The sequence below is a fragment of the Pseudophryne corroboree genome, unplaced genomic scaffold (assembly GCF_028390025.1).
Source record: "Pseudophryne corroboree isolate aPseCor3 unplaced genomic scaffold, aPseCor3.hap2 scaffold_935, whole genome shotgun sequence".
In the NCBI taxonomy this organism is placed as follows: domain Eukaryota; kingdom Metazoa; phylum Chordata; class Amphibia; order Anura; family Myobatrachidae; genus Pseudophryne; species Pseudophryne corroboree.
The window spans coordinates 128,570-148,201 of record NW_026970515.1 but is presented as its reverse complement, the minus strand read 5'-3'; the positions used below and the strand labels follow the sequence as shown (position 1 = coordinate 148,201).

Below are 19,632 nucleotides of genomic sequence, written 5' to 3'. Positions count from 1 at the left end.
GTTGAAGCCAACTTTGACCCACTGCTTGGATGACATCACCATATGCAAATCCATCTGCTGCAGGCCTTCCCCCAGGAATGCTTGCACTAGTTGTTGCATTTGGTTTGTTGTTTGGGGGTGCTTCAGTATTAGGCAGCCTTCTGCCCTCCCATGTTCATCTGAAAATATGTGTTCTCCCTGCAGTTGTTGTCCCCAGATGAGAGTTCCCTTGTGCTGCCTCAGTTGAATCTCCTTTACTTGACAGAGATGTGCCTGAGCAGCGGCCCTCCCCAGCTCTATCCCAAATCATACTTATTTTGCATAGGAGATACCATGGTCATGAAGATTGTTCTCCCAGGGTGAGGTTCATTCATTGCATTCTGGGTATGCTGACCCCTATGATTTCCCCAAATGTGGGAAACTCGACTGCATTATTTGTGGTAGTGGGGGACTGTGTTTGTGCTTTCCTCTGGTCAGCTCTGGTAAAAGTCAGATTTCTTTGTCTCAGATCTTCCTCTAGCCTTGTTCTTTTTTCTAGAGTTCCCTTGCGCTGCCTCAGTTGGATCTCCTTCACTTGACAGGGGGGTACCCGAGCAGCAACCCTCCCCAGCTCTAGCCCAACTCCTACTTACCTGCCAGGTGAGATACTATGATCATGAAGGTGCTTCTCCCAGGGCAAAGCTCACCCATTGCACTCTGGGTGTGCTGCTCCTGCGATTTCCCCAAATGTGGGAAACTTGACTGCATAATTTGTGTTTCCCCTGGTCGGCTCTCGTATAATTCAGATCTCTTTGTCTCAGGTCTCTCTCCAGCCTAGTTTGCTGTCTGTTTCCACTTCTCTTTTCTTGAGCCGCTCCCTTCTATGCCCTTGCGCACTATCCTGACTTCTCCCGTCTGCTTACTTTGTGCTTTCCAATGCACAATGCAAACTACAGGTAGTACTTCTGGGCCCACACCCTTTTACTTGCCTTACAGAGCAGCTCTGGGGCTGTTACAGTGCCCAGCTGCTGCAAGAAATCAGCTTGAATGCTTCAGGGGCTGGGGCATAGCCAACATGAGCCCCACACCGAAGGAGGGTGGAGGTGTTTAATGCGAACTAGGGGTCATCCAAGCGCCGCAAAAGGCCGCCATGCCCTGCACGCCCCTTTTCTCTTTTCATATGCAGACGAGGGTTGAAGCCAACTTTGACCCACTGCTTGGATGGCATTACCATATGCAAATCAATCTGCTGCAGGCCTTCCCCCAGGAATGCTTGCACTAGTTGTTGCATTTGGTTTGTTGTTTGGGGGTGCTTCAGTATTAGGCAGCCTTCTGCCCTCCCATGTTCATCTGAAAATATGTGTTCTCCCTGCAGTTGTTGTCCCCAGATGAGAGTTCCCTTGTGCTGCCTCAGTTGAATCTCCTTTACTTGACAGAGATGTGCCTGAGCAGCGGCCCTCCCCAGCCCTATCTCAAATCATACTTATTTTGCATAGGAGATACCATGGTCATGAAGATTGTTCTCCCAGGGTGAGGTTCATTCATTGCATTCTGGGTATGCTGACCCCTGTGATTTCCCCAAATGTGGGAAACTCGACTGCATTATTTGTGGTAGTGGGGGACTGTGTTTGTGCTTTCCTCTGGTCAGCTCTGGTAAAAGTCAGATTTCTTTGTCTCAGATCTTCCTCTAGCCTTGTTCTTCTTTCGAGAGTTCCCTTGTGCTGCCTCAGTTGGATCTCCTTCACTTGACAGGGGGGTGCACGAGCAGCGACCCTCCCCAGCTCTAGCCCAACTCCTATTTACCTGCCAGGTGAGATACTATGATCAGGAAGGTGCTTCTCCCAGGGCAAGGCTCACCCATTGCACTCTGGGTGTGCTGCTCCTGCGATTTCCCCAAATGTGGGACACTTGACTGCATAATTTGTGTTTCCTCTGGTCGGCTCTCATATAATTCAGATCTCTTTGTCTCAGGTCTTTCTCCAGCCTAGTTTGCTGTCTGTTTCCACTTCTCTTTTCTTGAGCCGCTCCCTTCTATGCAGTTGCGCACTATCCTGACCTCTCCCGTCTGCTTACTTTGTGCCTTCCAACGCACAATGCATACTACAGGTAGTGCTGCAGGGCCCACACCCTTTTACATGCTTTACAGAGCAACTCTGGAGCTGTTACAGTGCCCAGCTGCTGCAAGAAATCATCTTGAATGCTTCAGGGGCTGGGGCATAGCCAACATGAGCCCCACACCGAAGGAGGGGTCATCCAAGCGCCACAAAAGGACACCATGCCCTGCACATCCCTTTTTTCTTTTCATATGCAGACGAGGGTTGAAGCCAACTTTGACCCACTGCTTGGATGACATCACCATATGCAAATCCATCTGCTGCAGGCCTTCCCCCAGGAATGCTTGCACTAGTTGTTGCATTTGGTTTGTTGTTTGGGGGTGCTTCAGTATTAGGCAGCCTTCTGCCCTCCCATGTTCATCTGAAAATATGTGTACTCCCAGCAGTTGTTGTCCCCAGATGAGAGTTCCCTTGTGCTGCCTCAGTTGAATCTCCTTTACTTGACAGAGATGTGCCTGAGCAGCGGCCCTCCCCAGCCCTATCCCAAATCATACTTATTTTGCATAGGAGATACCATGGTCATGAAGATTGTTCTCCCAGGGTGAGGTTCATTCATTGCATTCTGGGTATGCTGACCCCTGTGATTTCCCCAAATGTGGGAAACTCGACTGCATTATTTGTGGTAGTGGGGGACTGTGTTTGTGCTATCTTCTGGTCAACTCTGGTAAAAATCAGATTTCTTTGTCTCAGATCTTCCTCTAGCCTTGTTCCTCTTTCGAGAGTTCCCTTGTGCTGCCTCAGTTGGATCTCCTTCACTTGACAGGGGGGTACCCGAGCAGCGACCCTCCCCAGCTCTAGCCCAACTCCTACTTACCTGCCAGGTGAGATACTATGATCATGTAGGTGCTTCTCCCAGGGCAAGGCTCACCCATTGCACTCTGGGTGTGCTGCCCCTGTGATTTCCCCAAATGTGGGAAACTTGACTGCATAATTTGTGTTTCCCCTGGTCGTCTCTCGTATAATTCAGATCTCTTTGTCTCAGGTCTCTCTCCAGCCTAGTTTGCTGTCTGTTTCCACTTCTCTTTTCTTGAGCCGCTCCCTTCTATGCCCTTGCGCACTATCCTGACTTCTCCCGTCTGCTTACTTTGTGCCTTCCAACACACAATGCAAACTACAGGTAGTGCTGCAGGGCCCACACCCTTTTACTTGCCTCACAGAGCAGCTCTGGAGCTGTTACAGTACCCAGCTGCTGCAAGAAATCAGCTTGAATGCTTCAGGGGCTGGGGCATTGCCAACATGAGCCCCACACCGAAGGAGGGTGGGGGTGTTTAATGCGAACTAAGGGTCACCCAAGCGCCGCAAAAGGCCGCCATGCCCTGCACGCCCCTTTTCTCTTTTCATATGCAGACGAGGGCTGAAGCCAACTTTGACCCACTGCTTGGATGGCATTACCATATGCAAATCAATCTGCTGCAGGCCTTCCCCCAGGAATGCTTGCACTAGTTGTTGCATTTGGTTTGTTGTTTGGGGGTGCTTCAGTATTAGGCAGCCTTCTGCCCTCCCATGTTCATCTGAAAATATGTGTTCTCCCTGCAGTTGTTGTCCCCAGATGAGAGTTCCCTTGTGCTGCCTCAGTTGAATCTCCTTTACTTGACAGAGATGTGCCTGAGCAGCGGCCCTCCCCAGCCCTATCCCAAATCATACTTATTTTGCATAGGAGATACCATGGTCATGAAGATTGTTCTCCCAGGGTGAGGTTCATTCATTGCATTCTGGGTATGCTGACCCCTGTGATTTCCCCAAATGTGGGAAACTCGACTGCATTATTTGTGGTAGAGGGGGACTGTGTTTGTGCTTTCCTCTGCTCAGCTCTGGTAAAAGTCAGATTTCTTTGTCTCAGATCTTCCTCTAGCCTTGTTCTTCTTTCGAGAGTTCCCTTGTGCTGCCTCAGTTGGATCTCCTTCACTTGACAAGGGGGTGCCCGAGCAGCGACCCTCCCCAGCTCTAGCCCAACTCCTACTTACCTGCCAGGTGAGATACTATGATCAGGAAGGTGCTTCTCCCAGGGCAAGGCTCACCCATTGCACTCTGGGTGTGCTGCTCCTGCGATTTCCCCAAATGTGGGAAACTTGACTGCATAATTTGTGTTTCCTCTGGTCGGCTCTCGTATAATTCAGATCTCTTTGTCTCAGGTCTTTCTCCAGCCTAGTTTGCTGTCTGTTTCCACTTCTCTTTTTTTGAGCCGCTCCCTTCTATGCCCTTGCGCACTATCCTGACCTCTCCCATCTGCTTACTTTGTGCCTTCCAACGCACAATGCATACTACAGGTAGTGCTGCAGGGCCCACACCCTTTTACATGCTTTACAGAACAGCTCTGGAGCTGTTACAGTGCCCAGCTGCTGCAAGAAATCATCTTGAATGCTTCAGGGGCTGGGGCATAGCCAACATGAGCCCCACACCGAAGGAGGGTGGAGATGTTTAATGCGAATTAAGGGTCATCCAAGCGCCACAAAAGGACGCCATGCCCTGCACATCCCTTTTTTCTTTTCATATGCAGACGAGGGTTGAAGCCAACTTTGACCCACTGCTTGGATGACATCACCATATGCAAATCCATCTGCTGCAGGCCTTCCCCCAGGAATGCTTGTACTAGTTGTTGCATTTGGTTTGTTGTTTTGGGGTGCTTCAGTATTAGGCAGCCTTCTGCCCTCCCATGTTCATCTGAAAATATGTGTTCTCCCTGCAGTTGTTGTCCCCAGATGAGAGTTCCCTTGTGCTGCCTCAGTTGAATCGCCTTTACTTGACAGAGATGTGCCTGAGCAGCGGCCCTCCCCAGCCCTATCCCAAATCATACTTATTTTGCATAGGAGATATCATGGTCATGAAGATTGTTCTCCCAGGGTGAGGTTCATTCATTGCATTCTGGGTATGATGACCCCTGTGATTTCCCCAAATGTGGAAAACTCGACTGCATTATTTGTGGTAGAGGGGGACTGTGTTTGTGCTTTCCTCTGGTCAGCTCTGGTAAAAGTCAGATTTCTTTGTCTCAGATCTTCCTCTAGCCTTGTTCTTCTTTCGAGAGTTCCCTTGTGCTGCCTCAGTTGGATCTCCTTCACTTGACAGGGGGGTGCCCGAGCAGCGACCCTCCCCAGCTCTAGCCCAACTCCTACTTACCTGCCAGATGAGATACTATGATCAGGAAGGTGCTTCTCCCAGGGCAAGGCTCACCCATTGCACTCTGGGTGTGCTGCTCCTGCGATTTCCCCAAATGTGGGACACTTGACTGCATAATTTGTGTTTCCTCTGGTCGGCTCTCGTATAATTCAGATCTCTTTGTCTCAGGTCTCTCTCCAGCCTAGTTTGCTGTCTGTTTCCATTTCTCTTTTCTTGAACCGCTCCCTTCTATGCCCTTGCGCACTATCCTGACTTCTCCCGTCTGCTTACTTTGTGCCTTCCAACGCACAATGCGAACTACAGGTAGTGCTGCAGGGCCCACACCCTTTTAGTTGCCTTACAGAGCAGCTCTGGAGCTGTTACAGTGCCCAGCTGCTGCAAGAAATCAGCTTGAATGCTTCAGGTGCTGGGGCATAGCCAACATGAGCCCCACACCGAAGGAGGGTGGAGGTGTTTAATGCGAATTAGGGGTCATGCAAGCGCCGCAAAAGGCCGCCATGCCCTGCACATCCCTTTTTTCTTTTCATATGCAGACGAGGGTTGAAGCCAACTTTGACCCACTGCTTGGATGACATCACCATATGCAAATCCATCTGCTGCAGGCCTTCCCCCAGGAATGCTTGCACTAGTTGTTGCATTTGGTTTGTTGTTTGGGGGTGCTTCAGTATTAGGCAGCCTTCTGCCCTCCCATGTTCATCTGAAAATATGTGTTCTCCCTGCAGTTGTTGTCCCCAGATGAGAGTTCCCTTGTGCTGCCTCAGTTGAATCGCCTTTACTTGACAGAGATGTGCCTGAGCAGCGGCCCTCCCCAGCCCTATCCCAAATCATACTTATTTTGCATAGGAGATACCATGGTCATGAAGATTGTTCTCCCAGGGTGAGGTTCATTCATTGCATTCTGGGTATGCTGACCCCTGTGATTTCCCCAAATGTGGGAAACTCGACTGCATTATTTGTGGTAGAGGGGGACTGTGTTTGTGCTTTCCTCTGCTCAGCTCTGGTAAAAGTCAGATTTCTTTGTCTCAGATCTTCCTCTAGCCTTGTTCTTCTTTCGAGAGTTCCCTTGTGCTGCCTCAGTTGGATCTCCTTCACTTGACAAGGGGGTGCCCGAGCAGCGACCCTCCCCAGCTCTAGCCCAACTCCTACTTACCTGCCAGGTGAGATACTATGATCAGGAAGGTGCTTCTCCCAGGGCAAGGCTCACCCATTGCACTCTGGGTGTGCTGCTCCTGCGATTTCCCCAAATGTGGGAAACTTGACTGCATAATTTGTGTTTCCTCTGGTCGGCTCTCGTATAATTCAGATCTCTTTGTCTCAGGTCTTTCTCCAGCCTAGTTTGCTGTCTGTTTCCACTTCTCTTTTTTTGAGCCGCTCCCTTCTATGCCCTTGCGCACTATCCTGACCTCTCCCATCTGCTTACTTTGTGCCTTCCAACGCACAATGCATACTACAGGTAGTGCTGCAGGGCCCACACCCTTTTACATACTTTACAGAACAGCTCTGGAGCTGTTACAGTGCCCAGCTGCTGCAAGAAATCATCTTGAATGCTTCAGGGGCTGGGGCATAGCCAACATGAGCCCCACACCGAAGGAGGGTGGAGATGTTTAATGCGAATTAAGGGTCATCCAAGCGCCACAAAAGGACGCCATGCCCTGCACATCCCTTTTTTCTTTTCATATGCAGACGAGGGTTGAAGCCAACTTTGACCCACTGCTTGGATGACATCACCATATGCAAATCCATCTGCTGCAGGCCTTCCCCCAGGAATGCTTGTACTAGTTGTTGCATTTGGTTTGTTGTTTGGGGGTGCTTCAGTATTAGGCAGCCTTCTGCCCTCCCATGTTCATCTGAAAATATGTGTTCTCCCTGCAGTTGTTGTCCCCAGATGAGAGTTCCCTTGTGCTGCCTCAGTTGAATCGCCTTTACTTGACAGAGATGTGCCTGAGCAGCGGCCCTCCCCAGCCCTATCCCAAATCATACTTATTTTGCATAGGAGATATCATGGTCATGAAGATTGTTCTCCCAGGGTGAGGTTCATTCATTGCATTCTGGGTATGATGACCCCTGTGATTTCCCCAAATGTGGAAAACTCGACTGCATTATTTGTGGTAGAGGGGGACTGTGTTTGTGCTTTCCTCTGGTCAGCTCTGGTAAAAGTCAGATTTCTTTGTCTCAGATCTTCCTCTAGCCTTGTTCTTCTTTCGAGAGTTCCCTTGTGCTGCCTCAGTTGGATCTCCTTCACTTGACAGGGGGGTGCCCGAGCAGCGACCCTCCCCAGCTCTAGCCCAACTCCTACTTACCTGCCAGGTGAGATACTATGATCAGGAAGGTGCTTCTCCCAGGGCAAGGCTCACCCATTGCACTCTGGGTGTGCTGCTCCTGCGATTTCCCCAAATGTGGGACACTTGACTGCATAATTTGTGTTTCCTCTGGTCGGCTCTCGTATAATTCAGATCTCTTTGTCTCAGGTCTCTCTCCAGCCTAGTTTGCTGTCTGTTTCCACTTCTCTTTTCTTGAACCGCTCCCTTCTATGCCCTTGCGCACTATCCTGACTTCTCCCGTCTGCTTACTTTGTGCCTTCCAACGCACAATGCGAACTACAGGTAGTGCTGCAGGGCCCACACCCTTTTAGTTGCCTTACAGAGCAGCTCTGGAGCTGTTACAGTGCCCAGCTGCTGCAAGAAATCAGCTTGAATGCTTCAGGTGCTGGGGCATAGCCAACATGAGCCCCACACCGAAGGAGGGTGGAGGTGTTTAATGCGAATTAGGGGTCATGCAAGCGCCGCAAAAGGCCGCCATGCCCTGCACATCCCTTTTTTCTTTTCATATGCAGACGAGGGTTGAAGCCAACTTTGACCCACTGCTTGGATGACATCACCATATGCAAATCCATCTGCTGCAGGCCTTCCCCCAGGAATGCTTGCACTAGTTGTTGCATTTGGTTTGTTGTTTGGGGGTGCTTCAGTATTAGGCAGCCTTCTGCCCTCCCATGTTCATCTGAAAATATGTGTTCTCCCTGCAGTTGTTGTCCCCAGATGAGAGTTCCCTTGTGCTGCCTCAGTTGAATCGCCTTTACTTGACAGAGATGTGCCTGAGCAGCGGCCCTCCCCAGCCCTATCCCAAATCATACTTATTTTGCATAGGAGATACCATGGTCATGAAGATTGTTCTCCCAGGGTGAGGTTCATTCATTGCATTCTGGGTATGCTGACCCCTGTGATTTCCCCAAATGTGGGAAACTCGACTGCATTATTTGTGGTAGTGGGGGACTGTGTTTGTGCTTTCCTCTGGTCAGCTCTGGTAAAAGTCAGATTTCTTTGTCTCAGATCTTCCTCTAGCCTTGTTCTTCTTTCGAGAGTTCCCTTGTGCTGCCTCAGTTGGATCTCCTTCACTTGACAGGGGGGTGCCCGAGCAGCGACCCTCCCCAGCTCTAGCCCAACTCCTACTTACCTGCCAGGTGAGATACTATGATCAGGAAGGTGCTTCTCCCAGGGCAAGGCTCACCCATTGCACTCTGGGTGTGCTGCTCCTGCGATTTCCCCAAATGTGGGAAACTTGACTGCATAATTTGTGTTTCCTCTGGTCGGCTCTCGTATAATTCAGATCTCTTTGTCTCAGGTCTTTCTCCAGCCTAGTTTGCTGTCTGTTTCCACTTCTCTTTTCTTGAGCCGCTCCCTTCTATGCCCTTGCGCACTATCCTGACCTCTCCCGTCTGCTTACTTTGTGCCTTCCAACGCACAATGCATACTACAGGTAGTGCTGCAGGGCCCACACCCTTTTACATGCTTTACAGAACAGCTCTGGAGCTGTTACAGTGCCCAGCTGCTGCAAGAAATCATCTTGAATGCTTCAGGGGCTGGGGCATAGCCAACATGAGCCCCACACCGAAGGAGGGGTCATCCAAGCGCCACAAAAGGACACCATGCCCTGCACATCCCTTTTTTCTTTTCATATGCAGACGAGGGTTGAAGCCAACTTTGACCCACTGCTTGGATGACATCACCATATGCAAATCCATCTGCTGCAGGCCTTCCCCCAGGAATGCTTGCACTAGTTGTTGCATTTGGTTTGTTGTTTGGGGGTGCTTCAGTATTAGGCAGCCTTCTGCCCTCCCATGTTCATCTGAAAATATGTGTTCTCCCTGCAGTTGTTGTCCCCAGATGAGAGTTCCCTTGTGCTGCCTCAGTTGAATCTCCTTTACTTGACAGAGATGTGCCTGAGCAGCGGCCCTCCCCAGCCCTATCCCAAATCATACTTATTTTGCATAGGAGATACCATGGTCATGAAGATTGTTCTCCCAGGGTGAGGTTCATTCATTGCATTCTGGGTATGCTGACCCCTGTGATTTCCCCAAATGTGGGAAACTCGACTGCATTATTTGTGGTAGTGGGGGACTGTGTTTGTGCTTTCTTCTGGTCAACTCTGGTAAAAATCAGATTTCTTTGTCTCAGATCTTCCTCTAGCCTTGTTCCTCTTTCGAGAGTTCCCTTGTGCTGCCTCAGTTGGATCTCCTTCACTTGACAGGGGGGTACCCGAGCAGCGACCCTCCCCAGCTCTAGCCCAACTCCTACTTACCTGCCAGGCGAGATACTATGATCATGTAGGTGCTTCTCCCAGGGCAAGGCTCACCCATTGCACTCTGGGTGTGCTGCCCCTGTGATTTCCCCAAATGTGGGAAACTTGACTGCATAATTTGTGTTTCCCCTGGTCGTCTCTCGTATAATTCAGATCTCTTTGTCTCAGGTCTCTCTCCAGCCTAGTTTGCTGTCTGTTTCCACTTCTCTTTTCTTGAGCCGCTCCCTTCTATGCCCTTGCGCACTATCCTGACTTCTCCCGTCTGCTTACTTTGTGCCTTCCAACACACAATGCAAACTACAGGTAGTGCTGCAGGGCCCACACCCTTTTACTTGCCTCACAGAGCAGCTCTGGAGCTGTTACAGTACCCAGCTGCTGCAAGAAATCAGCTTGAATGCTTCAGGGGCTGGGGCATTGCTAACATGAGCCCCACACCGAAGGAGGGTGGGGGTGTTTAATGCGAACTAAGGGTCACCCAAGCGCCGCAAAAGGCCGCCATGCCCTGCACGCCGCAAAAGGCCGCCATGCCCTGCACGCCCCTTTTCTCTTTTCATATGCAGACGAGGGTTGAAGCCAACTTTGACCCACTGCTTGGATGGCATTACCATATGCAAATCAATCTGCTGCAGGCCTTCCCCCAGGAATGCTTGCACTAGTTGTTGCATTTGGTTTGTTGTTTGGGGGTGCTTCAGTATTAGGCAGCCTTCTGCCCTCCCATGTTCATCTGAAAATATGTGTTCTCCCTGCAGTTGTTGTCCCCAGATGAGAGTTCCCTTGTGCTGCCTCAGTTGAATCTCCTTTACTTGACAGAGATGTGCCTGAGCAGCGGCCCTCCCCAGCCCTATCCCAAATCATACTTATTTTGCATAGGAGATACCATGGTCATGAAGATTGTTCTCCCAGGGTGAGGTTCATTCATTGCATTCTGGGTATGCTGACCCCTGTGATTTCCCCAAATGTGGGAAACTCGACTGCATTATTTGTGGTAGTGGGGGACTGTGTTTGTGCTTTCCTCTGCTCAGCTCTGGTAAAAATCAGATTTCTTTGTCTCAGATCTTCCTCTAGCCTTGTTCTTCTTTCGAGAGTTCCCTTGTGCTGCCTCAGTTGGATCTCCTTCACTTGACAGGGGGGTGCCCGAGCAGCGACCCTCCCCTGCTCTAGCCCAACTCCTACTTACCTGCCAGGTGAGATACTATGATCAGGAAGGTGCTTCTCCCAGGGCAAGGCTCACCCATTGCACTCTGGGTGTGCTGCTCCTGCGATTTCCCCAAATGTGGGAAACTTGACTGCATAATTTGTGTTTCCTCTGGTCGGCTCTCGTATAATTCAGATCTCTTTGTCTCAGGTCTTTCTCCAGCCTAGTGTGCTGTCTGTTTCCACTTCTCTTTTCTTGAGCCGCTCCCTTCTATGCCCTTGCGCACTATCCTGACCTCTCCCGTCTGCTTACTTTGTGCCTTCCAACGCACAATGCATACTACAGGTAGTGCTGCAGGGCCCACACCCTTTTACATGCTTTACAGAACAGCTCTGGAGCTGTTACAGTGCCCAGCTGCTGCAAGAAATCATCTTGAATGCTTCAGGGGCTGGGGCATAGCCAACATGAGCCCCACACCGAAGGAGGGTGGAGATGTTTAATGCGAATTAAGGGTCATCCAAGCGCCACAAAAGGACGCCATGCCCTGCACATCCCTTTTTTCTTTTCATATGCAGACGAGGGTTGAAGCCAACTTTGACCCACTGCTTGGATGACATCACCATATGCAAATCCATCTGCTGCAGGCCTTCCCCCAGGAATGCTTGTACTAGTTGTTGCATTTGGTTTGTTGTTTGGGGGTGCTTCAGTATTAGGCAGCCTTCTGCCCTCCCATGTTCATCTGAAAATATGTGTTCTCCCTGCAGTTGTTGTCCCCAGATGAGAGTTCCCTTGTGCTGCCTCAGTTGAATCGCCTTTACTTGACAGAGATGTGCCTGAGCAGCGGCCCTCCCCAGCCCTATCCCAAATCATACTTATTTTGCATAGGAGATATCATGGTCATGAAGATTGTTCTCCCAGGGTGAGGTTCATTCATTGCATTCTGGGTATGATGACCCCTGTGATTTCCCCAAATGTGGAAAACTCGACTGCATTATTTGTGGTAGAGGGGGACTGTGTTTGTGCTTTCCTCTGGTCAGCTCTGGTAAAAGTCAGATTTCTTTGTCTCAGATCTTCCTCTAGCCTTGTTCTTCTTTGGAGAGTTCCCTTGTGCTGCCTCAGTTGGATCTCCTTCACTTGACAGGGGGGTGCCCGAGCAGCGACCCTACCCAGCTCTAGCCCAACTCCTACTTACCTGCCAGGTGAGATACTATGATCAGGAAGGTGCTTCTCCCAGGGCAAGGCTCACCCATTGCACTCTGGGTGTGCTGCTCCTGCGATTTCCCCAAATGTGGGACACTTGACTGCATAATTTGTGTTTCCTCTGGTCGGCTCTCGTATAATTCAGATCTCTTTGTCTCAGGTCTCTCTCCAGCCTAGTTTGCTGTCTGTTTCCACTTCTCTTTTCTTGAACCGCTCCCTTCTATGCCCTTGCGCACTATCCTGACTTCTCCCGTCTGCTTACTTTGTGCCTTCCAACGCACAATGCGAACTACAGGTAGTGCTGCAGGGCCCACACCCTTTTAGTTGCCTTACAGAGCAGCTCTGGAGCTGTTACAGTGCCCAGCTGCTGCAAGAAATAAGCTTGAATGCTTCAGGTGCTGGGGCATAGCCAACATGAGCCCCACACCGAAGGAGGGTGGAGGTGTTTAATGCGAATTAGGGGTCATGCAAGCGCCGCAAAAGGCCGCCATGCCCTGCACATCCCTTTTTTCTTTTCATATGCAGACGAGGGTTGAAGCCAACTTTGACCCACTGCTTGGATGACATCACCATATGCAAATCCATCTGCTGCAGGCCTTCCCCCAGGAATGCTTGCACTAGTTGTTGCATTTGGTTTGTTGTTTGGGGGTGCTTCAGTATTAGGCAGCCTTCTGCCCTCCCATGTTCATCTGAAAATATGTGTTCTCCCTGCAGTTGTTGTCCCCAGATGAGAGTTCCCTTGTGCTGCCTCAGTTGAATCGCCTTTACTTGACAGAGATGTGCCTGAGCAGCGGCCCTCCCCAGCCCTATCCCAAATCATACTTATTTTGCATAGGAGATACCATGGTCATGAAGATTGTTCTCCCAGGGTGAGGTTCATTCATTGCATTCTGGGTATGCTGACCCCTGTGATTTCCCCAAATGTGGGAAACTCGACTGCATTATTTGTGGTAGTGGGGGACTGTGTTTGTGCTTTCCTCTGGTCAGCTCTGGTAAAAGTCAGATTTCTTTGTCTCAGAACTTCCTCTAGCCTTGTTCTTCTTTCGAGAGTTCCCTTGTGCTGCCTCAGTTGGATCTCCTTCACTTGACAGGGGGGTGCCCGAGCAGCGACCCTCCCCAGCTCTAGCCCAACTCCTACTTACCTGCCAGGTGAGATACTATGATCAGGAAGGTGCTTCTCCCAGGGCAAGGCTCACCCATTGCACTCTGGGTGTGCTGCTCCTGCGATTTCCCCAAATGTGGGAAACTTGACTGCATAATTTGTGTTTCCTCTGGTCGGCTCTCGTATAATTCAGATCTCTTTGTCTCAGGTCTTTCTCCAGCCTAGTTTGCTGTCTGTTTCCACTTCTCTTTTCTTGAGCCGCTCCCTTCTATGCCCTTGCGCACTATCCTGACCTCTCCCGTCTGCTTACTTTGTGCCTTCCAACGCACAATGCATACTACAGGTAGTGCTGCAGGGCCCACACCCTTTTACATGCTTTACAGAACAGCTCTGGAGCTGTTACAGTGCCCAGCTGCTGCAAGAAATCATCTTGAATGCTTCAGGGGCTGGGGCATAGCCAACATGAGCCCCACACCGAAGGAGGGGTCATCCAAGCGCCACAAAAGGACACCATGCCCTGCACATCCCTTTTTTCTTTTCATATGCAGACGAGGGTTGAAGCCAACTTTGACCCACTGCTTGGATGACATCACCATATGCAAATCCATCTGCTGCAGGCCTTCCCCCAGGAATGCTTGCACTAGTTGTTGCATTTGGTTTGTTGTTTGGGGGTGCTTCAGTATTAGGCAGCCTTCTGCCCTCCCATGTTCATCTGAAAATATGTGTTCTCCCTGCAGTTGTTGTCCCCAGATGAGAGTTCCCTTGTGCTGCCTCAGTTGAATCTCCTTTACTTGACAGAGATGTGCCTGAGCAGCGGCCCTCCCCAGCCCTATCCCAAATCATACTTATTTTGCATAGGAGATACCATGGTCATGAAGATTGTTCTCCCAGGGTGAGGTTCATTCATTGCATTCTGGGTATGCTGACCCCTGTGATTTCCCCAAATGTGGGAAACTCGACTGCATTATTTGTGGTAGTGGGGGACTGTGTTTGTGCTTTCTTCTGGTCAACTCTGGTAAAAATCAGATTTCTTTGTCTCAGATCTTCCTCTAGCCTTGTTCCTCTTTCGAGAGTTCCCTTGTGCTGCCTCAGTTGGATCTCCTTCACTTGACAGGGGGGTACCCGAGCAGCGACCCTCCCCAGCTCTAGCCCAACTCCTACTTACCTGCCAGGTGAGATACTATGATCATGTAGGTGCTTCTCCCAGGGCAAGGCTCACCCATTGCACTCTGGGTGTGCTGCCCCTGTGATTTCCCCAAATGTGGGAAACTTGACTGCATAATTTGTGTTTCCCCTGGTCGTCTCTCGTATAATTCAGATCTCTTTGTCTCAGGTCTCTCTCCAGCCTAGTTTGCTGTCTGTTTCCACTTCTCTTTTCTTGAGCCGCTCCCTTCTATGCCCTTGCGCACTATCCTGACTTCTCCCGTCTGCTTACTTTGTGCCTTCCAACACACAATGCAAACTACAGGTAGTGCTGCAGGGCCCACACCCTTTTACTTGCCTCACAGAGCAGCTCTGGAGCTGTTACAGTACCCAGCTGCTGCAAGAAATCAGCTTGAATGCTTCAGGGGCTGGGGCATTGCCAACATGAGCCCCACACCGAAGGAGGGTGGGGGTGTTTAATGCAAACGCCTCCATCATCATAATCGGAACCCATTCCAGAACCTCTCTCGACCTCTATGGTACTCTCGCCGGAACAGACTGCTCTGGTCAACATCATGGTTAACATCAAAATCCGGATCACAGTCTCTTGGGGCAAGTCCATCTTTGAGGAGGAAATAGAGAAGAATGAGAAGGGGGAAAAAGAAATTTTTAAGGGAGAGGGGATGGGAAGTGGAGAAAACAATAAAAGGGAGAGGGGAGTCGACAGCTGCTTTCGATCTTCAAGGCTCAGGAGCCGCCTCAGTCCTCCTGGAACAGACACTCTAGTGATACAACCTTTACCGTCTGTTCCTTATCACGGGACTTCTCTGGATCAGCAACCTTTTTGCAGTGGGATGAATGGACCCAAGTCTCTCTCTCAGCAACCTTCAATGCTGTGGTGCTGGTCAATAAGACCTGGTATGGTCCTTCCCATCTATCAATAAGACAACCTGAGCGTAGAAAATTTCGTATCATTACATAATCCCCAGGTTCAATGTCATGACAATTACTATCTGGTAAATCAGGAATCACCAACTTCAGATTATCATTTTGATTCCTCAACTGCTTACTCATGTTAATCAAGTATTTTACAGTTACTTCATTGTTACATTTCAAATCATCCTGAGGGTTAATCATGACATGCGGTTGTCGACCAAACAGAATTTCAAAAGGGGACAAGTTAAGAGGGGACCTGGGAGTGGTTCTGATGCTATACAAAACAATGGGTAAAGCTTCTGGCCACGTCAATCCTGTCTCTGCCATTACTTTACTCAATTTATTTTTAATAGTGCTGTTCACTCTTTCGACCTTCGCACTCGCCTGTGGACGGTACGGAGTGTGCAGCTTGCTATCAATTCCCATCAACTTACACATTCCTTGAAAGACATCACCTGTAAAATGGGTACCCCTATCACTTTCAATGATTCTAGGGATACCATATCTACATACAAATTCCTGCACAATTTTCTTAGCTGTAAACATAGCGGTATTTGTAGCTGCTGGAAAAGCTTCGACCCAATTCGAGAAAACATCTATACAAACAAGTACATATTTCAAATTTCTACATGGGGGTAATTGAATGAAGTCAATTTGTATTACTTGAAAAGGGCCGCCGGCAGGTGGGATATGGGATGGTTCTGTAGGTATTGCTTTTCCAATATTCTTTCTCAGACAGGTAAGGCATGACATTGCTCTTTTACCCGCATGAGAGGAGAATCCTGGGGCGCACCAGTATGCTCTTACCAATTTGCACATCCCCTCCCTGCCTAGATGAGTCAGCCCGTGAGCTGCTTCAGCCAGGCATGGAAGGTATGCCCTGGGGGCCACTGGTTTACCGTGTCCATCCGTCCAGAGCCCTGAGGACTCCTGGCCATATCCCTTTGCCTTCCAGACTGCTCTTTCCTGTGTGGAACACAAATTCTGCATCTCACACAACTTCTGTGTGTTGATGGTATTAAATACCATCAACTGTGTGGTGTTTGTCCGTGTGGGGGTAGCAGCTGCAAGCTTTGCGGCTTCGTCTGCTCGGCTGTTACCAAGGGATACTGGGTCTTGACTATATGTATGTGCTTTACTGTGGACCCTGCTCCCAATGTCGTGTGTTGTGTTGTTGTCTAGGGGGTTGAAAAGATCTTTGTACATTCTTTGTTCTACATTCTCGTGCATAGTGTCCCGGTCTGTTACAAGAAAAACATGTTATTACACTTGCCTTACCCACAGGATTCGGTGGTACATACGCAGGCTGCCTTGTGGTCAGCGCCTGTATACTTACGGACATCAACTTATCACTTTGCGACTCCCTGTGCCTAGTGATATTTCTGTCGTGATCAATAGCAGCCTCTCTCAATGTGGACACTGACAGACCTCGCCAGCATGGTTGCGTGGTCTGAACCCTAGTCTTTAATGTTTCCTTCAAACCATCCATCAGTACAGATACTGCTACTTCTCGATGGTTTGGGTTGGTCTTAATGTCTTCTATACCAGTGTACTTTGCCATTTGCATTTTTCTCCCAAACGAAGGACACTAGAATTAAAATTTTAAAGCCTCCTGTTAGGCCATCATCTACACGACATAGCCCTGAATTTTCCAATGCGCAGCTCTTTGCAAAAGAGAGATATTGGCAAGGAAAAGCTGTCTTGTACCTTTGCATTTTTCTCCCAAACGAAGGACACTAGAAAGAAAATTTTAAAGCCTCCTGTTAGGCCATCATCTACACGAAATTGCCCTGAATTTTCCAATGCGCAGCTCTTTGCAAAAGAGAGATATTGGCAAGGAAAAGCTGTCTTGTACCATTGCATTTTTCTTCCAAACGAAGGACACTAGAATTAAAATTTTAAAGCCTCCTGTTATGCCATCATCTACACGACATAGCCCTGAATTTTCCAATGCGCAGCTCTTTGCAAAAGAGAGATATTGGCAAGGAAAAGCTGTCAGGTACCTTTGCATTTTTCTCCCAAACGAAGGTCACTAGAAAGAAAATTTTAAAGCCTCCTGTTAGGCCATCATCTACACGACATAGTCCTGAATTTTCCAATGCGTAGCTCTTTACAAAAGAGAGATATTGGCAAGGAAAAGCTGTCTTGTACCTTTGCATTTTTCTCCCAAACGAAAGACACTAGAAAGAAAATTTTAAAGCCTCCTGTTAGGCCATCATCTACACGACATAGCCCTGAATTTTCCAATGCGCAGCTCTTTGCAAAAGAGAGATATTGGCAAGGAAAAGCTTTCTTGTACCATTGCATTTTTCTCCCAAACGAAGGACACTAGAAAGAAAATTTTAAAGCCTCCTGTTAGGCCATCATCTACACGACATAGCCCTAAATTTTCCAATGCGCAGCTCTTTGCAAAAGAGAGATATTGGCAAGGAAAAGCTGTCTTGTACCTTTGCATTTTTCTCCCAAACGAAGGTCACTAGAAAGAAAATTTTAAAGCCTCCTGTTAGGCCATCATCTACACGACATAGCCCTGAATTTTCCAATGCGTAGCTCTTTGCAAAAAAGAGATATTGGCAAGGAAAAGCTGTCTTGTACCTTTGCATTTTTCTCCCAAACGAAGGACACCAGAATTAAAATTTTAAAGCCTCCTGTTATGCCATCATCTACACGACATAGCCCTGAATTTTCCAATGCGCAGCTCTTTGCAAAAGAGAGATATTGGCAAGGAAAAGCTGTCTTGTACCATTGCATTTTTCTCCCAAACGAAGGACACTAGAAAGAAAATTTTAAAGCCTCCTGTTAGGCCATCATCTACACGACATAGCCCTGAATTTTCCAATGCGCAGCTCTTTGCAAAAGAGAGATATTGGCAAGGAAAAGCTGTCTTGTACCTTTGCATTTTTCTCCCAAACGAAGGTCACTAGAAAGAAAATTTTAAAGCCTCCTGTTAGGCCATCATCTACACGACATAGCCCTGAATTTTCCAATGCGTAGCTCTTTGCAAAAGAGAGATATTGGCAAGGAAAAGCTGTCTTGTACCATTGCATTTTTCTCCCAAACGAAGGACACTAGAAAGAAAATTTTAAAGCCTCCTGTTAGGCCATCATCTACACGACATAGCCCTGAATTTTCCAATGCGCAGCTCTTTGCAAAAGAGAGATATTGGCAAGGAAAAGCTGTCTTGTACCATTGCATTTTTCTCCCAAACGAAGGACACTAGAAAGAAAATTTTAAAGCCTCCTGTTAGGCCATCATCTACACGACATAGCCCTGAATTTTCCAATGCGTAGCTCTTTGCAAAAGAGAGATATTTGCAAGGAAAAGCTGTCTTGTACCATTGCATTTTTCTCCCAAACGAAGGACACTAGAAAGAAAATTTTAAAGCCTCCTGTTAGGCCATCATCTACACGATATAGCCCTGAATTTTCCAATGCGCAGCTCTTTGCAAAAGAGAGATATTGGCAAGGAAAAGCTGTCTTGTACCTTTGCATTTTTCTCCCAAACGAAGGACACTAGAATTAAAATTTTAAAGCCTCCTGTTAGGCCATCATCTACACGACATAGCCCTGAATTTTCCAATGCATAGCTCTTTGCAAAAGAGAGATATTGGCAAGGAAAAGCTGTCTTGTACCATTGCATTTTTCTCCCAAACGAAGGACACTAGAAAGAAAATTTTAAAGCCTCCTGTTAGGCCATCATCTACACGACATAGCCCTGAATTTTCCAATGCGCAGCTCTTTGCAAAAGAGAGATATTGGCAAGGAAAAGCTGTCTTGTACCTTTGCATTTTTCTCCCAAACGAAGGACACTAGAAAGAAAATTTTAAAGCCTCCTGTTAGGCCATCATCTACACGAAATTGCCCTGAATTTTCCAATGCGTAGCTCTTTACAAAAGAGAGATATTGGCAAGGAAAAGCTGTCTTGTACCTTTGCATTTTTCTCCCAAACGAAGGACACTAGAAAGAAAATTTTAAAGCCTCCTGTTAGGCCATCATCTACACGACATAGCCCTGAATTTTCCAATGCGCAGCTCTTTGCAAAAGAGAGATATTGGCAAGGAAAAGCTTTCTTGTACCATTGCATTTTTCTCCCAAACGAAGGACACTAGAAAGAAAATTTTAAAGCCTCCTGTTAGGCCATCATCTACACGACATAGCCCTAAATTTTCCAATGCGCAGCTCTTTGCAAAAGAGAGATATTGGCAAGGAAAAGCTGTCTTGTACCTTTGCATTTTTCTCCCAAACGAAGGACACTAGAATTAAAATTTTAAAGCCTCCTGTTAGGCCATCATCTACACGACATAGCCCTGAATTTTCCAATGCGTAGCTCTTTGCAAAAGAGAGATATTGGCAAGG

The 19,632-nt window shown here is 48.4% G+C and overlaps 26 non-coding genes across 26 annotated transcripts; all 26 read left to right on the top strand.

Moving 5' to 3' along the window:
* The first annotated feature begins 287 nt into the window (after nucleotides 1-287).
* LOC135047558 (U1 spliceosomal RNA) lies at nucleotides 288-451 on the top strand. Its single transcript, XR_010239581.1, has one exon. It is a non-coding gene; the product is annotated as a U1 spliceosomal RNA (small nuclear RNA).
* A 152-nt stretch (nucleotides 452-603) lies between these two features.
* LOC135047581 (U1 spliceosomal RNA) lies at nucleotides 604-766 on the top strand. The gene has a single exon (XR_010239602.1). It is a non-coding gene; the product is annotated as a U1 spliceosomal RNA (small nuclear RNA).
* A 671-nt stretch (nucleotides 767-1,437) lies between these two features.
* On the top strand, nucleotides 1,438-1,601 carry LOC135047551 (U1 spliceosomal RNA). The gene has a single exon (XR_010239574.1). It is a non-coding gene; the product is annotated as a U1 spliceosomal RNA (small nuclear RNA).
* Nucleotides 1,602-1,753: 152 nt separating this feature from the next.
* LOC135047586 (U1 spliceosomal RNA) lies at nucleotides 1,754-1,916 on the top strand. Its single transcript, XR_010239607.1, has one exon. It is a non-coding gene; the product is annotated as a U1 spliceosomal RNA (small nuclear RNA).
* Nucleotides 1,917-2,562: 646 nt separating this feature from the next.
* LOC135047561 (U1 spliceosomal RNA) lies at nucleotides 2,563-2,726 on the top strand. The gene has a single exon (XR_010239584.1). It is a non-coding gene; the product is annotated as a U1 spliceosomal RNA (small nuclear RNA).
* Nucleotides 2,727-2,878: 152 nt separating this feature from the next.
* Nucleotides 2,879-3,041, top strand: LOC135047591 (U1 spliceosomal RNA). The gene has a single exon (XR_010239611.1). It is a non-coding gene; the product is annotated as a U1 spliceosomal RNA (small nuclear RNA).
* Nucleotides 3,042-3,712: 671 nt separating this feature from the next.
* LOC135047554 (U1 spliceosomal RNA) lies at nucleotides 3,713-3,876 on the top strand. Its single transcript, XR_010239577.1, has one exon. It is a non-coding gene; the product is annotated as a U1 spliceosomal RNA (small nuclear RNA).
* Nucleotides 3,877-4,028: 152 nt separating this feature from the next.
* LOC135047577 (U1 spliceosomal RNA) lies at nucleotides 4,029-4,191 on the top strand. Its single transcript, XR_010239599.1, has one exon. It is a non-coding gene; the product is annotated as a U1 spliceosomal RNA (small nuclear RNA).
* Nucleotides 4,192-4,862: 671 nt separating this feature from the next.
* Nucleotides 4,863-5,026, top strand: LOC135047568 (U1 spliceosomal RNA). Its single transcript, XR_010239590.1, has one exon. It is a non-coding gene; the product is annotated as a U1 spliceosomal RNA (small nuclear RNA).
* Nucleotides 5,027-5,178: 152 nt separating this feature from the next.
* LOC135047583 (U1 spliceosomal RNA) lies at nucleotides 5,179-5,341 on the top strand. Its single transcript, XR_010239604.1, has one exon. It is a non-coding gene; the product is annotated as a U1 spliceosomal RNA (small nuclear RNA).
* Nucleotides 5,342-6,012: 671 nt separating this feature from the next.
* Nucleotides 6,013-6,176, top strand: LOC135047553 (U1 spliceosomal RNA). The gene has a single exon (XR_010239576.1). It is a non-coding gene; the product is annotated as a U1 spliceosomal RNA (small nuclear RNA).
* A 152-nt stretch (nucleotides 6,177-6,328) lies between these two features.
* Nucleotides 6,329-6,491, top strand: LOC135047576 (U1 spliceosomal RNA). The gene has a single exon (XR_010239598.1). It is a non-coding gene; the product is annotated as a U1 spliceosomal RNA (small nuclear RNA).
* A 671-nt stretch (nucleotides 6,492-7,162) lies between these two features.
* LOC135047567 (U1 spliceosomal RNA) lies at nucleotides 7,163-7,326 on the top strand. The gene has a single exon (XR_010239589.1). It is a non-coding gene; the product is annotated as a U1 spliceosomal RNA (small nuclear RNA).
* Nucleotides 7,327-7,478: 152 nt separating this feature from the next.
* On the top strand, nucleotides 7,479-7,641 carry LOC135047579 (U1 spliceosomal RNA). The gene has a single exon (XR_010239601.1). It is a non-coding gene; the product is annotated as a U1 spliceosomal RNA (small nuclear RNA).
* A 671-nt stretch (nucleotides 7,642-8,312) lies between these two features.
* On the top strand, nucleotides 8,313-8,476 carry LOC135047550 (U1 spliceosomal RNA). The gene has a single exon (XR_010239573.1). It is a non-coding gene; the product is annotated as a U1 spliceosomal RNA (small nuclear RNA).
* A 152-nt stretch (nucleotides 8,477-8,628) lies between these two features.
* On the top strand, nucleotides 8,629-8,791 carry LOC135047575 (U1 spliceosomal RNA). The gene has a single exon (XR_010239597.1). It is a non-coding gene; the product is annotated as a U1 spliceosomal RNA (small nuclear RNA).
* A 646-nt stretch (nucleotides 8,792-9,437) lies between these two features.
* On the top strand, nucleotides 9,438-9,601 carry LOC135047560 (U1 spliceosomal RNA). Its single transcript, XR_010239583.1, has one exon. It is a non-coding gene; the product is annotated as a U1 spliceosomal RNA (small nuclear RNA).
* Nucleotides 9,602-9,753: 152 nt separating this feature from the next.
* On the top strand, nucleotides 9,754-9,916 carry LOC135047539 (U1 spliceosomal RNA). Its single transcript, XR_010239565.1, has one exon. It is a non-coding gene; the product is annotated as a U1 spliceosomal RNA (small nuclear RNA).
* Nucleotides 9,917-10,614: 698 nt separating this feature from the next.
* Nucleotides 10,615-10,778, top strand: LOC135047549 (U1 spliceosomal RNA). The gene has a single exon (XR_010239572.1). It is a non-coding gene; the product is annotated as a U1 spliceosomal RNA (small nuclear RNA).
* A 152-nt stretch (nucleotides 10,779-10,930) lies between these two features.
* On the top strand, nucleotides 10,931-11,093 carry LOC135047574 (U1 spliceosomal RNA). The gene has a single exon (XR_010239596.1). It is a non-coding gene; the product is annotated as a U1 spliceosomal RNA (small nuclear RNA).
* Nucleotides 11,094-11,764: 671 nt separating this feature from the next.
* LOC135047566 (U1 spliceosomal RNA) lies at nucleotides 11,765-11,928 on the top strand. The gene has a single exon (XR_010239588.1). It is a non-coding gene; the product is annotated as a U1 spliceosomal RNA (small nuclear RNA).
* Nucleotides 11,929-12,080: 152 nt separating this feature from the next.
* On the top strand, nucleotides 12,081-12,243 carry LOC135047578 (U1 spliceosomal RNA). The gene has a single exon (XR_010239600.1). It is a non-coding gene; the product is annotated as a U1 spliceosomal RNA (small nuclear RNA).
* A 671-nt stretch (nucleotides 12,244-12,914) lies between these two features.
* On the top strand, nucleotides 12,915-13,078 carry LOC135047547 (U1 spliceosomal RNA). Its single transcript, XR_010239571.1, has one exon. It is a non-coding gene; the product is annotated as a U1 spliceosomal RNA (small nuclear RNA).
* A 152-nt stretch (nucleotides 13,079-13,230) lies between these two features.
* LOC135047573 (U1 spliceosomal RNA) lies at nucleotides 13,231-13,393 on the top strand. The gene has a single exon (XR_010239595.1). It is a non-coding gene; the product is annotated as a U1 spliceosomal RNA (small nuclear RNA).
* Nucleotides 13,394-14,039: 646 nt separating this feature from the next.
* Nucleotides 14,040-14,203, top strand: LOC135047559 (U1 spliceosomal RNA). The gene has a single exon (XR_010239582.1). It is a non-coding gene; the product is annotated as a U1 spliceosomal RNA (small nuclear RNA).
* A 152-nt stretch (nucleotides 14,204-14,355) lies between these two features.
* Nucleotides 14,356-14,518, top strand: LOC135047590 (U1 spliceosomal RNA). Its single transcript, XR_010239610.1, has one exon. It is a non-coding gene; the product is annotated as a U1 spliceosomal RNA (small nuclear RNA).
* The last annotated feature ends 5,114 nt before the right edge of the window (nucleotides 14,519-19,632 follow it).